Source organism: Rhinoderma darwinii, chromosome 1 (assembly GCF_050947455.1).
Source record: "Rhinoderma darwinii isolate aRhiDar2 chromosome 1, aRhiDar2.hap1, whole genome shotgun sequence".
NCBI lineage: Eukaryota > Metazoa > Chordata > Amphibia > Anura > Rhinodermatidae > Rhinoderma > Rhinoderma darwinii.
In genome coordinates this window covers 117,710,063-117,727,995 of record NC_134687.1, presented here as the reverse complement: position 1 = coordinate 117,727,995, position 17,933 = coordinate 117,710,063, and the positions used below count along the sequence as shown (strand labels likewise).

At 42.5% G+C, this 17,933-nt stretch overlaps 1 protein-coding gene across 2 annotated transcripts in view; it reads left to right on the top strand.

Annotated features, from left to right (window-relative positions):
• GLRB (glycine receptor beta) overlaps positions 1 to 17,933 on the top strand; it is a 241,980-nt gene that overhangs the window by 46,298 nt on the left and 177,749 nt on the right. The window contains exon 1 of one of the 2 annotated variants that reach the window (XM_075860310.1): positions 5,678 to 6,175. The exons of the other annotated variant lie outside the window; for it this stretch is intronic. The gene's annotated coding sequence lies outside the window, so the exon portion shown is untranslated. Of the gene's footprint in view, positions 1 to 5,677; positions 6,176 to 17,933 lie in introns of those variants that run through there. 2 annotated transcript variants of the gene reach the window in all.

Genomic DNA, 17,933 nt, shown 5'->3' with positions numbered 1-17,933 from the left:
TCGAGTTACATAAAAAAAAATGTGGAAAAGAAATTACACGTCATTGATTGGTAGAGAAAATAAACATGGCGAGGGGGAAGGAGATGTCGGGAAAGAGGCTGGGGGGGCTCCAAACTGAATCTTTGCCCCGGGTGCTGGAGAACCTAGCTACGCCTCTGGCACAAGCCTTCGGACCTCAGACTCTAGTCCCACATATATATTTCCAAACGAATAGGCAGCACTACACAGGACTCCAATTCAGTGGAAAAAAAAAAGGTTTATTCACCCATACGTCAGTGCAATGTTTCAGCCCACAAGGGCCAAGAGGAGTGACTGGAGGAACGACAGAAAGACCTCCCAGAAATTGACAATATCCCGGAGTCTACAGAGAGAATACAAACTGGCACCATATCTGGAGAAACTGCCAAACCCCAGAGACAGACAGATCCTGAGCCGCTACAGACTGAGCGCCCACAACCTGGTCATCGAATCCGGGCGCCACAGACAGACCTACAAGCCCAATGAGAACAGACTGTGCCAGAAGCGCGACCAGGAGGCCATGGAGGATGAGGCCCACTTCCAGCTACATGCTTCAAATACTCAGCAGTGAGGGACACACACTTCAGGAGACTCTCTGATCTCTTACTAGACTTCAGATCCATGGAAGAGGAAGAGAAACATACATCCTGATGGGTGAAGAGGAAAACACTGTGGGCATAGCGGCACAATATGTCACTGCATTCCATCGACTGAGAGAGACATGATATGCCATGGACTTGTATACGCCGACCCTAGATGTGTTCCTATCCCCCAACCCCTCAGTCCCTCTCCCTCATTCCCTTATTCTTACTTGCTTTGGCAATGCTAATGTGTATTTGGTCCTGCCAATAAAGCTTCTTTGAATTGAATTGATATGAGATAGATAGATGTGCGAATTTTTTTGTTATACAAATCAAGATTATTATTTCTATCTACCCATCTTTTTATCAATATCTTTCATATATATATATATATATATATATGTAGATCATATATAGATGTACAGTTTTAGGCCCCATGAACACGGCCGTAATTTTAATACGCAATTATGGAACGTAATTGCAGATCAAAGTACGGACCCATTCATTTCTATTGGCCACGGACGCCTTGCCGTGTATTTACGGGAAGGTGTCCGCGCCGTAAAAATGACCCACAAAAAAAAAAAAAAAAGACATCCTATTTTTTTATTTTACGGACCGTGCTCCTGATTTTGCGGTCGCAAATGCGAGTATCTGTCCGTGGCCGTGCCTGTAATCACTGGCATCGCCGTGAGCAGGGAGTCTTAGGCTTGGGATACACGGCGACTTTGGCCGCGACACTGGTCGCATACACAAAGATCGCTTTCTAACCAGCTTTGGAAAATTTGCTTTCCAAAAGCCAGTTGACTGTTGGCAGAGGTTGACAAATATGTATTCAGGTGTGTTTACCCAGTGGCATGCAGCAGATGTCAGAAAAGATCATCTAAATTCAATTTTTTTTTAAATTTATTTCCCATTTTTCCTTTTTACATTTTTTAAAAAGTAAAATATATCTATTATTTTTTTTAAACAAAATATGGAAGCTCAACATGTTCTGAAAAAAATAAGACCAAATACATGTAGGTTGGAAGATTAATAGAAGAACAATTCGCTTTTAAATTGGCGCATAGCAAAAACTTGAAAATGGGCCTGGTCAGGAAGGGGCGTAAAGCTCCGGGTCAGGAAGTGGTTAACCTAAGAAGCAGCATGCGAGATCCTAATGGAGAATGAGAAGTTTTTACACTACAGTAACAGTACAGGCTTGTCCACACACAACGTAATTGCTGCAATCTCTGCAGCAATTGCGTTGAAAGTCAAAGGCTTACCGCTGCGGCAATAACGCACCATTTCCATCAGAAAATGGTGCGGAAATTGCTGTGTTTTTCCAATGTTAAGAGATGGAGACATCTCCTCTGAAAAACGCAGCAATTCTGCATTTTCCGTAGCAGGAATTGACATGCTGCGGTCCGAAAAATATGCACCGCTGGTCAATTTCGGCACGGAAATCTTACGCAGCATGTGGTTGAGATTTGGTAAATCTCATCCACTATGCTGCTACTGTATTCATACACTGTAGAGCTCTGTAACAATTAGTCTTCTTTTCTCTCCGTCACCCTTGAACGCTGTGAGGAGAGTGAAGAGGGCTATATACACACGACATTGAAAAAAACGCCAGTCAACAACGGATCAACTATCAGTTTTTCATGACTGTTTTACAATAAATGTGTCTCAAAATTTGAATACATTCCCGGCCGTCTGACCGTATTTAACCGCCATTTGCCATCCGTTTTTTATGGACGTTACAAAAATGTATGAATTTTAATTGTTAGGGTTTATTTGTCCCAATCCCCTGAAAACACCACAGTGCCCATGTAGATGGTGACGCAATACCACTGTAGATAGTGCCACATTGCCCACATAGATAGTGCCAGGGCCCACATAGATAGTGGCCACTGTAAATAGTACTATAGTGCCAACAAAGTGCCGCAGTTCTCCATGTAGATAGTGCCCACATAGCGCCAGAGTCACCTGTATAGTGCCATTATAATTCCACAGTGCCCATGTAGATAGTGCCACAATCCCTGTATATAGCACCCCCCTATATATACACCGTGTTCCAAATTATTATGCACATTGGATTTAAGTGTCATAAGCATTTAATTATTAGTTTTTCAATTAAACTCATGGATGGTATTGTGTCTTAGGGCTCTTTGGATCATTGTAATAAATCTCAGACACCTGTGATAATAGTTTGCCAGGTGTGCCCAATCAAAGGAAAACTACTTAAGAAGGACGTTCCACATTATTAAGCAGGCCACATGTTTCAAGCAATATGGGAAAGAAAAAGGATCTCTCTGCTGCCGAAAAGCGTGAAATAGTGCAATACCTTGGACAATGTATGAAAACATTGGATATTTCAAAAAAACTTAGGTTTGATCATCGTACTGTGAAAAGATTTGTGGCTGATTCAGAGCACAGACGGGTTCGTTCAGATAAAGGCATAATGAGGAAGGTTTCTGCCAGACAAATTAATAGGATTGGGAGAGCAGCTGCTAAAATGCCATTGCAAAGCAGCAAACAGGTATTTGAAGCCGCCTTGTGCCTCTGGAGTCCCGCGAACCTCAAGGTGTAGGATCCTCCAGAGGTTTGCAAGTGTACATAAAGCTATTATTCGGCCACCCCTAAACAATGCTCACAAGCAGAAACGGTTGCAGTGGGCTCAGAAATACAAGAAGACTAATTTTCAAACCGTGTTGTTTACTGATGAGTGCCGTGCAACCCTGTATGGTCCAGATGGATGGAGTAGTGGATGGTTGGTGAATGGCCACCATGTCCCAACAAGGCTGCGACGTCAGCAAGGAGGTGGCAGAGTCATGTTTTGGGCTGGAATCATGGGGAGAGAGCTGGTAGGCCCCTTTAGGGTCCCTGACGGTGTGAAAATGACCTCTGCAAAGTACGTAGAGTTTATGACTGACCACTTTCTTCCGTGGTACAAAAAGGAGAACCGTGCCTTCCGTAGCAAAATTATCTTCATGCATGACAATGCACCATCTCATGCTGCAAAGAATACCTCTGTGTCATTGGCTGCTATGGGCATAAAAGGAGAGAAACTCATGGTGTGGCCCCCATCTTCCCCTGACCTCAACCCTATTGAGAACCTTTGGAGCATCCTCAAGCAAAATATCTATGAGGGTGGGAGGCAGTTCACATCAAAACAGAAGCTCTGGGAGGCTATTCTGACATCCTGCAAAGATATTCAAGCAGAAACTGTCCAAATACTCACAAACTCAATGGATGCAAGAATTGTGAAGGTGATATCAAAGAAGGGGTCCTATGTTAACATGTAACTTGGCCTGCTAAGTTTTTTTTGATTGAAAGAGCTTTTGATTTCTGTAAATATGACCTCCTGATGCTGCAAATTCAACAAATTACCATTTTAGTTCTCTTTACAACCTTTAAAATGTTTTGATCTCTGTTGTGCATAATAATTTGAAACAGTGCATTTTGAGTTTTTTACTTCTAAAAAAAAATCTGTTATCATTAGGAGATTTATTCAATAAAATTCGCATTATACTCCAACAGTTGATGGCTTGAAGATTATACTGACTGTCATTTGCATCGACTATTTAGGAAAATCAGCGAAAAATTACATTTGCATAATAATTTGGAACACGGTATAGTGCCACCCCCTGTAGATAGCAACGCACACCCTGTAATTAGCAACATCCCCAATGCAGATAGCGCCAACCCCCTGTAAATAGCACCCCCTTCCTGTAAATAGCACCTTACAGGCCAGGTCAGGGATTCCGCTCCTACTGGTAGCCTCTGATGTCTCTGTCCATATATGGACAGTGACTCAGGGGTTAACTCTGAGGATTCCACTCCAGGAGTAGCCCCTGATGTCACTGTTCATATATGGATAGTGACACCAGGGGCTTCTCCAGTAGCGGAACCTCCGGCCAGTGTCGGCCAGCGATTCCGCTCCTAGAGAGAGCCAGTAACGTCACTGTCCAAATGGACAGTGATGTCAGGGGCTCCCTCTAGAAGCGGAATCCCCGGCCAGTGTGATCTGACACCAGGGATTCCGCTACAAGCAGTGGGGGGGGGGGTTGCACTATCTACAGTGGGGGATGGAGACGATGGGGGCTCCCTCTAGGAGGGTATCCGTCCAGTGTTGCCAGAGGATTCCGATGCTGGAGGTAGCTTAGGTGGCACTATCTACAGAGGGTTTTGCGCTACCTACAGTGCGTTGTGGGTGGCAGTATCTACAGTGGGGGGTGTATTCCAGGGCTCTCAAAACCCCGGGCGACATGAGAGTGCAGCGCTGCTCTCATTAAACCCGCTCCAGGCTGTACAGAGAATCAAGGTTGGAGCATATATAGCCGTATGGCAGTCGTGAAGGGGTTAATATCTATTTAAAATGTGTTAGGAAAAGTTTTTTAAAAGTGGAAAACCCCTTTAATGACAATCATCACATCTATAGCCGCACGACCCTTCTGCATCACGTCAACCATTTATCTCAATGAACCACATACTAGGCTCTGCTCGCACTGGCGTCATGGCTTCCATTATTACAGGGGCAACGACGGACCCTTTGTGTAAGGGCTCGTCCACACGTAACGGAATTGCTGGAGAAAATTTCTGCAGTATTTCCGTTAAAATTAGCAGACAATCCGCACCATATCCTGCATTTTTTGACTGCAGAAAATGGTGCGTATTTTGCTGCGTTTTACCCAATGCTCGTAGATGGTGACATCTCCTCTGAAAAACGCAGCAATTCAGTCCACTTTCCACAAAAGGAATTGATATGCCGCCGTACAAAAAATACGCAGGTCAATTTCTGGTCGGAAATTTTACGCAGCTTGTGGAAGAAATTTGTTACATCTCACCCACTGTGCTGCTACTGTATTTTGCTAATGGATCATGACCGATCCCACGGACTTGGGTTCATCAGGTTAAGAAATAGTATACTATAGCATTCTGTGAGAAATGAAACCTTAACCAGTGTGAACAGAAGCTAAACAGTATTTTGTCTTCTATAGGGCCTGGTGCATATAATGTACAGCACACGTCATATACTATACACCTCAGCAGTATGGTTAGTGGCCACACATGAAGAGAATGGCTGCTGCACCCGCTGCTTCTCCCCCCACCCCATAGACAGGTCTGTCTGTAGTCTCATCTGTCCCAACCCCCCCTCACCCAGGACGGGAGAGCGCGAACAGCTGTCTGCACAGAGCTCAGCAGCGGGCGGGATGTGAGGACCGCGTCTGTGACGGTGACAGGGATGCTGCTGCTGCTGTACTTGCTATGCAGCTAATGATTAATTGCGCCGCTCCGGGGCCTGTACTGCGCATGCTGCAGGTACACACTGCTCCTCCATCTTATGCTCCGTACACATGCAGCGAGCAGCCTCCTAATAAATAAAGCAGCAGTCCCGGCGGGGCGTTCATTTCCGTCTCATAGCGGGAAGCAAAGACCTATAGAGAATATATTAGTATTTACTTAGAGGGCGCTCCTCAGAAGCCCCCTCCGCCGTCATGCACATCTGAGGGGACCTTAACGTTTGGCACCTTAGAAAATGGATGTTGACTCGGCTGCTGCTCGCATTTGAAGAGATCCAGTGTGTGAGCCTCAGGGTAAGTGGCTCCTTTCTTCTATTTTTGTGACTTTACTGTTTGGGTGACGCCTCTCCGGGGAACCTAATTTGGTTTGCGGTATCTGTTTCTGGTTAATTAGTCTGGCCAGGAAAATAGCTGCAAGACGCAGCGGAGAGGGAGGTAGCCCGGAGGCTGCTGTCATGGGCAGGGAACTCGATAAAGTTTTCTGGATTTGAAAATGTGCCGCAATGAGTGCTGGGAGTTGTAGTCCTTTTTTTAGATGGCTAAGGTTGCTTGTTTTTCAGGCTAATGTCGTATATGGATTCTCAGGGTCACGCACAGTGTCCTGCTCTATCAATAGGCTGGATGTGAAATCTCTGTGCTGTGTGCGCGCAATGCTATGAGACTGTATAAACTGCAGATATAAACGTATTATATTAATCTTTAGGTATATGGCAACCAAGATCATGCTGTTTTATCATGTCTGCAGATGGATCCTATACTATAACATCATATCCGCAGATGGACCCTCTACTATAAGATTGTCAGCAGATGGACCGTATACTACATGTCTATAGATGGATCCTATACTAAAACATTGTCCATAGATGGACCCTATACTACATTATGGCTGCAGATTGACCCTATACTATAAGATGTCCATAGATGTACCCTATGCTATAACATTATGTCTGCAGATGGATACTATACTATCATATCCGCAGATGGACGCCATACTATAAAATGTCCATAGATGTACCCTATGCTATAACATTATGTCTGCAGATGTACCCTATACTATCATATCCGCAGATGGACCCTATACTATAAGATGTCCATAGATGTACCCTATGCTATAACATTATGTCTGCAGATGGACCCTATACTATAAGATGTCCGTAGATGTACCCTATGCTATAACATTATGTCTGCAGATGGACCCTATACTATAAGATGTCCGTAGATGTACCCTATGCTATAACATTATGTCTGCAGATGGACCCTATACTATTAGATGTACCCTATGCTATAACATTATGTCTGTAGATGGACCCTATACTATAAGATGTCCGTAGATGTACCCTATGCTATAACATTATGTCTGTAGATGGACCCTATACTATAAGATGTCCATAGATGTACCCTATGCTATAACATTATGTCTGTAGATGGACCCTATACTATAAGATGTCCATAGATGTACCCTATGCTATAACATTATGTCTGCAGATGGATCCTATACTATACTATCATATCCGCAGATGGACGCCATACTATAAAATGTCCATAGATGTACCCTATGCTATAACATTATGTCTGCAGATGGACCCTATACTATAATATTATGTCTGCAGATGGACGCTATACTATAAGATGTCCGTAGATGTACCCTATGCTATAACATTATGTCTGCAGATGGACCCTATACTATAAGATGTCCGTAGATGTACCCTATGCTATAACATTATGTCTGCAGATGGACCCTATACTATAAGATGTCCGTAGATGTACCCTATGCTATAACATTATGTCTGTAGATGGACCCTATACTATAAGATGTCCGTAGATGTACCCTATGCTATAACATTATGTCTGTAGATGGACCCTATACTATAAGATGTCCATAGATGTACCCTATGCTATAACATTATGTCTGTAGATGGACCCTATACTATAAGATGTCCATAGATGTACCCTATGCTATAACATTATGTCTGCAGATGGATCCTATACTATACTATCATATCCGCAGATGGACGCCATACTATAAAATGTCCATAGATGTACCCTATGCTATAACATTATGTCTGCAGATGGACCCTATACTATCATATCCGCAGATGGACCCTATACTATAAGATGTCCATAGATGTACCCTATGCTATAACATTATGTTTGCAGATGAACCCTATACTATAATATTATGTCTGCAGATGGACGCTATACTATAAGATGTCCATAGATGTACCCTATGCTATAACATTATGTCTGTAGATGGACCCTATACTATAAGATGTCTGTAGATGGACCCTATACTATAACATTATGTCTGTAGATGAACCCTATACAGAGAGCACATACATGTGACTGTAACTGAGGTTCCTCTAGAATTCATTGCTGCAGAAATGCTGTAAATAATTAAGAACGACTGAAAATCAATTTGATTTATGGAAATTCCGCAGAGAATGAAAGGTCTTTTTTGAATGGCAGAGATACAATACATTGTAAGTTCTCCTAGGCTTGTGTATTCGAGAACGGCATAAGCAGCAATTCCTTGATGTACTTCTATTAGTGGTATTGGAGTGATTTCCATGATAAAGTCGTTTTACCACAGCTTGTCTGCTGAATGCCTGTGCAGTATACGGCGGCCTGTATTCTGCTGACTGGTGCAGCGCCTCCTGACTGGTGCACCGCCTCCTGACTGGTGCACCGCCTCCTGTATTATTGAATCTCTCCTGCTTGTGAGGGGAATCATTCTAATTACATCCGGCCAAATATAGACCAAATACAGTAGACTTCAGGAGCTGATTTGTTTCAGAGGGGCCTATCAATAAGATCGCTCATAGATGTCAATAGAAAGTGAGAAGCCAATAGCAGATCTCTGGGCACATTAGCCCGCAGCCCCCTGGGATATTTCCTACCCTGGATTGGAGAATTGATGATTATGCAACTCCCTAATGTTCTTAAAATGTCCATAGGTTCACCAAAGATCATTTCATCTGGTCAAAGTGGTCTAATATGCCGTAGATACATGTGGTAAAGTCCGTGATATCAGACCATCGCACCCCTTTGGTACGGCTCGGAGATTTGTTACTGGAGAATGTGACACAACATTCTTATGACGGCATCATTGATTTAAAATCTGTAACAGAAATGTATTTGTCATATATGGCCCTTTTATACTGGAAATCGGGGGTGGGCCAAGATCACAGACTTGTCTCACCGTAAGTACCCCGTCCATATGTCCTATTGTCACAGAGGGGGGTCCTGCGCTCTGGACCCTCTCTATGTGCCAGTATTGAGAGCAACTCTGGCGGACCCAGCATGCGTCACATGGACGGTCATTCATTTGAATCGCACATAGGAATGTGTGGCCGATTGCAGGTATTTGCCGAGGGTATAAAAGCCGAATCCACAGCGATCAGCTTTTTTTTTTTTTTTATAAACCCCTTCCCGTTGTAAACAACTGTCAGATTTTAATTTTCGTTTTTTCCTCCCCACCTTCCAAAAGCCATAACGTTTTTATCTTTCCGTCGATATAGTACTACGAGGGCTTGATTTTAGCGGGACGAGTTGTAATTTTTCGTAGCACCATTTATTTTGCCATATAATGTATTAGGAAACGGGAAAAAAATTATTTGTGGGGTAGAAAATGAAAAAAAAACAGCGATTACTCCATGGTATTTTGCGCGCCATTTTTACGGAATTCACTGTGCAATTAAAACAACATGTTCTGTGGGTCAATACGATTCCGAGAGCCATAACTTTTTTATTTTTCTGTTCATTAAGTGGTATCAGGGCTTATTTTTTGCGCGATAAGCTGTAGTTTTTAATAATACCATTTTGGTGTACATGCGACGGTTTGATCACTTTTAATTAAAGGGAATGTGTTGCCAGAAAAACATGTTTGTTTTTTTTTTAAATTAAACATTTAGTGTGTGGGTGATTAAACATTGTTAAAAAAATTTTTATTTTTTTCACGAGTCAGGAAATATTATTAATTAATTATAATTTATAATATTACCCATTTTTGGTCACTAGATGGAGCTATTCCCAAAATTGCAGCATTGCAAAATTGGGTAAAAAGCCCTCGCTCTAGTGAGCTCTCAGCATCCCCCCCTCCTTTATCCTGGCTAGTGCCGGGATAAACGAGGGGTTTGAACGGTGTAACCTCCTACACTGTGTGTCGCCATTTTTTGAGCTAACACACAGTGTAGTAGGTTTACATACAGTAGTAAACACACACAAACACGAACATACATTGAAATCTCTTACCTGCTCCTGCCGCCGCGGCTCCCTCCGGCCCGTCCGCTCCGTTTGCTGCCGCTGGTCCAAGTGCACAAATCCGGAAGCCGCGACCGGAAGTAGTAATATTACTGTCCGGCCGCGAATTCCGGTCCACAGGAAAATGGCGCCGGACGGCGCCAATTTCGAATTGGACTGTGTGGGAGCGGCGCATGCGCAGTTCCCACACAGACGCCGTACACTGAAGTCAATGGGACGGGAGCCGTTCGCAGTCCCTATGAGACTGTGGCTGCCGTATTCCATGTCTGTATGTGTCGTTAATCGACACATACAGAAATGGAACAAAAAATGGCAGCCCCCATAGGGAAGAAAAAGTGTAAAAATAAGAAAAAGTAAAACACAAACACACAAATAAATATAAACGTTTTTAATAAAGCACTAACATCTTTAACATATAAAAAAATAATTTGTGATGACACTGTTCCTTTAAATTTTTTTGTGGGGGATGAGGTGACCAAAAAACAGACAATTTTTTTTACGGCGTTCACCGTGCGAGCTAAATAATATATTGTAATAGTTCAGACTTTTACGGACGCGGCGATACCAATTTTTTTTTTTTTTTTTACTATGCTCTAGGGGAAAAATGTTTTTTTTTTTTAAATTTTAATATATATATTTTTTTTACACAAAAAAAACAACTTTATTTAACTCATTTTTACTTTTTTTATTAGTCCCCACTAATGTATTGCAGTATATCGTGATTCTGACAGGCACCTACTAAGCCCTGCTGGAGGCAGGGCTTAATAGGTGTACAAAGATGGCAGACCTGGGGGCCTTCATTAGGCCCACAGGCAGCCATAGCAACCATCATTTCGGGGGGTGTGATGAGCTGTTAGAGGGGGCCGCCCCTCTCTTTCTAATGATTTAAATACTGCGGTCGCTGTTGACCGCAGCATTTAACGAGTTAAACGAGCGGGATCACTCTCGAGCGCGATCCCGCTCGTTACTCTGAAGTGTCGGCTGTAACATATAGCCGACATCGGCATCGTATGGGGTGGGTTCACTCCGTGAGCCCGCTCGATACTTCCCCTATCCGGCTATGACGTAACTGTATGTCATATGTCGGGAAGGGGTTAAAAAAGGTTTTCTTCATGAGACAACCCAATGAACCAATATGATCTTCTCATGTGAATCTATTACACATCAGGATTATTTTCATTGGATGAATGAGAGTTTCTGTGCATTGCACCACACATGTGATAATCACTCCTGTTTTTGGGTATGTGCACACGCAAAATCAAAAACGTCTGAAAATACGGAGCTGTTTTCAAGGCAAAACCGCTCCTAATTTTCAGACGTTCTTTAAGCCAGTCGCTTTTTTCGCTGTGTTTTTTACGGATGTTTTTGGATCTGTTTTTCTATAGCGTCAATGAAAAATGGCTCCAAAAACGGCTCAAGAAGTGACATGCACTTCTTTTTCGCGTGCAAATTTTTACGCGCCGTTTTTTGAAAATGAGGCGTAAAAATACGCCCCGTCAGAACAGAACGCCGTATTTCCCATTGAAATCAATGGGCAGATGTTTGTAGGCATTCTGCTTCCAATTTTTCAGGCGTTTTTCGCGGCGTAAACGCCCCGAAATATGCCTGAAAACACTACGTGTGCACATACCATTAGGCTGGGTTCACACAGAATTTTTTGCAGGCGGAAAATCTGCCTCAAAATTCCATTGCTTTCACAGTATGTTTTGGGTCATTGAACTTCTGAACTGTGAAGAGACGTCCAATCAACCTTGCTGCATTTGGTTGCATCTGAGCAGAAAGTAAATCCCCGAACACTTCAGAATTCATCCGGCTGCTTCTGTCTTCAGTCACATCATCAATAATCACCAGTGACCCAGTGCCTTTGGCAGCCATGCATGCCCATGCCATCACACTGCCTCCACCATGTTTTACAGAGGACATGGTGTGCTTTGGATCATGAGCCGTTCCAAGCCTTCTCCATACTTTCTCCTCCCATGATTCTGGTACAGGTTGATCTTAGTTTCATCTGTCCAAAGAATGCTGTTCCAGAACTGGGCTGGCTTCTTTAGATGTTGTTTGGCAAAGTCTAATCTGGTCTTTCTATTTTTGTGGCTGATTAATGGTTTGCACCTTGTGGTGAATCCTCTGTATTTGGTGTCATGAAGTCTTCTCTTTATGGTATACTTAGATACTGATACACCTACTTCCAGGAGAATGTTCTTCACTTGGGTAGATGTTGTGAAGGGGTTTTTCTTCACCAAGGAAAGGATTCTGCGATCATCCACCACTGTTGTCTTCCATGGACGTCCAGGTCTTTTGGAGTTCACAAGATCACCAGTGCAGTCTTTTTTTTTTTTTTTTTTTTCAAGAATGTACCAAACTGTTGATTTAGCCACTCCTAACATTTGTGCATTCTATCTGATGGATTTATTCATTTTTTTTCAGCCTAACGATGGTCTGTTTCACTTGCATTTAGAGCTCCTTTGACCTCATGTTGTGGGTTCATAGCAACAGCATCCAAATGCAAATGCCACACCTGGAATCAACTCCAGACCATTTACCAGCTTAATTGATGATGGATTAATGAGGGAATAGCCCATGCAGCCCATTAAATAGCTTTTGAGATAATTGTCCAATTACCTTTTGTCCCTTGAAAAAGAGGCAGCTACATATTAACCCCTTAGGGTATGTGCACACGTAGTAACCAAAAACTTCTGAAAATACGGAGCTGTTTTCAAGGGAAAACAGCCCCTGATTTTCAAACGTTTTTTGAGCAACTCACGTTTTTCGCTGCGTTTTTTGCGGCGTTTTCGCTGCGTTTTTTTACGGCCGTTTTTGGAGCTGTTTTCATTGGAGTCTATGAGAAAACGGCTCCAAAAACGTCCAAAGAAGTGTCCTGCACTTCTTTGACGAGGCAGTCATTTTACGCGTCGTCGTTTGACAGCTGTCAAATGACGACGCGTAAATTACAGGTCGTCTGCACAGTACGTCGGCAAACCCATTCAAATGAATGGGCAGCTGTATGCCGACGTATTGGAGCCGTATTTTCAGGCGTAAATCGAGGCATAATACGCCTCGTTTACGCCTGAAAATAGGTCGTGTGTACCCAGCCTAAAGGAAGCAGCCACTTTTGGACCATATGACACAGCCTTATTTTTTAAATCTGACGTGTCACTTTATGTGGGAATAACTCCAGAATTCTTTTACCTATCCGAGCGATTCTAAGATTGTTTTCTCATGACATATTGTACTTTATGTTAGTGAAAAAATTTGGTCGATAAATTTAATATTTATTTGTGAAAAACACCAAAATGTAGAGAAAATTTGCAAAAAATTTGCATTTTCTAAATTTAAATGTATCTGCTTGTAAGACCGATAGTTATACCACACAAAATAGTTACTAGTTCACATTTCCGCTATGTCTACTTTAGATTGGCATCGTTTTTTGAACATTCTTTTATTTTTTTAGGACGTTACAAGGCTTATAATTTTAGCAGCAATTTCTAAAATTTTCAAGAAAATGTCAAAAGCCTATTTTTTTTAGGGACCAGTTCAGTTCTGAAGTGGCTTTGAGGGCCTTATATATTAGGAACCCCCACAAATCACCCCATTTTAAAAACTGCACCCCTTAATGTACTCAAAACAGCATTTAGAAAGTTCCTCAGGAATTCAAGCAAAGCGGAATGGAAATTTGCAAATGTCTTTTTTTTTTTTTTGCAGAAATTAAATTTTTCCTGTAATATTGAAGTTTTTTTTTTTTTACCAGAGAAACACAACTGAATATTTATTGCCCTGTTTCTGAAGTTTTTAGAAATATCCCACATGTGGCCCTAGTGCGCTACTGGACTTTAACAAAAGCCCCAGAAGCAAAGGAGTACCTAGAGGATTTTTGGGCCTTCCTTTTCTTAAATTATATTTCAGGCACCATGTCAGGTTATAAGAGGTCTTGTGGTGCCGAAACAAAGGAAACCCCAAAAAAGTGAATCCATTTGGGAAACTATTCCCTTTGAGGAATTCATCTAGGGGTGTAGTGAGCATTTTGACCCCACAGGTGTTTCATAGATTTCATTAGAATTGGGCAGTGCAAATGCAAAATTACATTATTTTCCAATAAGATGTAGCTTTACCTCAAGATTTTTTATTTTTTCAACAAATAAATGAGGAAAAGCACCCCAACATTTGTAAAGCAACTTCCCCAGAGTACGGAAATACCAAGCATGTGGTCATAAACTGGTGTTTGGGCAAGCGGCAGGACTCGGAAGGGAAGGCACGCCATTTAGCTTTTGGAGCGCTGATTTTGCTGGATTCATTTCTCTGCACCACGTCACATTTGTAAAGCTTCTAAGGTACCAGTACAGTGGAAACCCCGCAAAAGTGACTCCATTTAGGAAACTACACCCCTTGAGGAATTCATCTAGGGGTCTAGTGAGCATTTTGACCCCACAGGTCTTTCATAGATTTAATTAGAATTGGTTAATGAAAATGAAAAATAACATTATTTTCCAATAAGATGTAGCTTTACCTCCAAGATTTTTCATTTTTTCAACAAATAAATGAGGAAAAGCACCCCAACATTTGTAAAGCATTCTCTCCAGAGTATGGAAATACCAAACATGTGGTCATAAACTGCTGTTTGGGCAAGTGGCAGGACTCGGAAGGGAAGGCACGCCATTTAGCTTTTGGAGTGCTGGATTGATTTCTCTGCACCATGTCGCATTTGTAAAGGTACCAGTGCAGTGGAAACCCCCCCAAAAAGTTACTCCATTTGGGAAACTACACCTGTCAAGGAATTTTTCAAGCGGTATAGTGAGCAGTTTAACTCCACAGGTGTTTCATACACTGGGCAGTAAAATAATAAAATTTAGATTTTTTACAAAGAAAATGTTGCTTTAGCCCCAAATTCATAATTTTCACAAGGGGTTAAAGGAGAAAAAGCACCCACAATTTGTTACGCAATTTCTCCTGAATACGGCAATACCCCATTTGTGGAGATAAACTGTTGTTTGAGCACGTGGCGTGGCTCAGAAGGTAAAGAGCACCATGCAACATCTGAGGCCAAGTACGATGGCATTTACTGCCCTGTGTCATGAAAACAGAGGCTCTGGGCTGTCAAAACATTAGAAACCCAGAAAAGTGACTCCATTTAGGAAACTAAACCCCTCAAAGAATTCTTCTAGCAGTATAGTGAGAAGATTTAGATTGTAATGTAACACCTTTCAAGGTATTCATCTAGGGGTATAGTGAGAATTTTTAAATTGTGAAGTGACAACCCTCTAGGTATTCATCTAGGGGTATAATAAGAAATACTTTAATTTTAGTAAATAAGGAGGACAACCTGGAAAACCCGCAATGGAGGGAGAGGGAATGGCAGGTGCTACTACCAACCTACCCACCATTCCATAAAATCCAGCCCAAAAAATAAATCAAAGGCTTCGGCAAAAAAAGATTTGCTGAGACGACTCACCTGGATGAGACAGGCACTCCCTCGGGTCCTTGGTATAGTGAGAATTTTTAGTTTTGTTTTAGGTGGTTTTTTACAAATTTTAAATGATCAAATTTTAAATGGGGCTGGTCAGTAAAAAAATTAATAATTGGGCATGGCCAATATGGGAGACAGAAAAGGTGAATGAAGAATAAATAAATTAAAAATCCAAGGAGGTATGGTATATTTTGAAACATTGTTTCATGCACAGGCCGGGATTTGTGAGACACGTCTCACAATGGTATGTGGTGTCGTTACGAATGCCTCGCTTGGCGCACACACGGCATTTTTTTTTTTCAGTGGGGGGGATTTCTGTGGGGAAATGCTGACCGGGAATTATCCTGCTGACGGAAGAACCGGATGAACTGCCCTCCCCTTCCTGGTCACCAAATATCAGGGACTTGATGACCTTTTCCTGAAATTGCAGGAACGTTTCCCCACTGCCGGCATATCTGCAGAGGGCAAAGGCGTTGTATAAAGCCATCTGTGTAAGCTGAACAGACAGCTTTTTATACCATGCCTTTGTCTTGCGCATGGTGCTGTATGGTTTTATAACCTTGTCAGACAGGTCAACGCCACCCATATATTTGTTGTACTCCTGTACGCAGAATGGTTTGGGAACTTGGGTGGTGGATCCGCGTACAGGGACAAGGCTGCCTCAGCTGTCATGAATGCTGGTCAGTATAAGGATGTCCCTTTTATCCTTATACTTCTGGAGGAGCAGATCGTTGCTGCAGACAGCTCTGCTCTCTCCTAATTTTAGGATCTGACCCAGGAAAGGTTTTGGGAGGCCCTTCTGATTTTTGCGGATTGTTCCGCATGCCAAGGTGGATCTGGACGAGAGAACTTTTAACAATGGGACACTATTGTAAAAGTTGTCCAGATAAAGATGATTTCCTTTGCCAAGTAAAGGATAGATAAGATCCCATACGATCTTTCCACTAATTCCTAGGAAGGGGGGGCATTCTGGGGGATCTATATGGGAGTCTTTTCCCTCATAGACCCTAAAAGAGTAGGTGTAACCCGTGGCCCTTTCGCACAGCTTGTAGAGTTATATGCCGTACCGGGCTCTTTTATTGGGTAGATACTGCCTGAAGTGCAGTCTACCCTTGAAGCTGACTAGTGATTCATCCACCGAAATATTTTGTTGGGGGGTATGAACTTGGGAAAAAATTTGGGAGTAGTGGGCAATTAATGGTCTTATTTTATATAGCCTATCAAAATTTGGGTCCTGTGGGGGTGGGCACTGACTATTGTCATTGTAATGCAGGAACTTTAGGATGGCTTCGAATCGCATCCTTGTCATTACTGTGCGTTAAAGGGGGGTGTTATATAAAATATCAGGGGACCAATAGTCTCTAATACTGGGCTTTTTTATGAGACCAAAACTTAAAAATAAGCCCCAAAACTTCCGCAATTCCACTGGGTTTGTGGGGGTCCAATTTTGGCTTCTCCCATAAAAAGAGTCGGGGTTCTGGGCGATAAACTGTTCCGCATAGATGTTGGTCTGCTGGACAATTAATTCTAAAAGTTTAAAATAATCAATGGGGCTGAAACCCGTAATTTCAATGTGAATGCCTGAGGGGGCTGTAAATTCAGGCACCTGGGGGGTATAATTGTCCGCAGCTTCCCAGGTCAGAGCAGGACCTACGGCTCTTCTGCGCCGACTGGGGGGATGCAGACTCAGAGTCAATGGATGCAGAGGAAGATGGAAGCATGAACTGTGCTTCACCTTTACTTGCTCTGTCCGTATCGGAACACAGCATTTCTTATGGTTCCTCCGGCTGTGAAGACTCTTTTGGCCATACTACCGAACTCTTGCTACCTAACTAACGAACAAATTTTTTTGTAGGTTTTTTTATTTTTACATTTTCTTTTAAAAAAATTTTTGTAAAACTTTTTTTAGCAAAAAATAAACCGCTACTCTCAACTGTGGAATGACAACAGACCAGCGACCCTGCTGTATTCAATTAGTAAGGGTACCCTACCTACCAGGAGAAAAACGAAATGAGACGTGGCATTTCTACCTAACAGGGAACTCGGGCAGTGGGCAATCTAGGGACACAGCAGGGTGATGGCGACCGGGTACTGCGACAGGTGACAGATCACAGCACGGCAGAAAGACACTGTGGGGGACTGAAATGATATAATATATATATATTTTTTATTTTTTTTTCTTAACCAGTGGCCACAAAAGGGCAGAAAAGGGGAAGATCGCTGGGTTTTTGGGTTCTTTTTTTCACAATCTTCACTGTATTTGTACTTGTCTCTGACTCTGACAAGCTCCCTGTGACAGGAATGAGCTTGTCAGAGACGGAGATGCCGGCA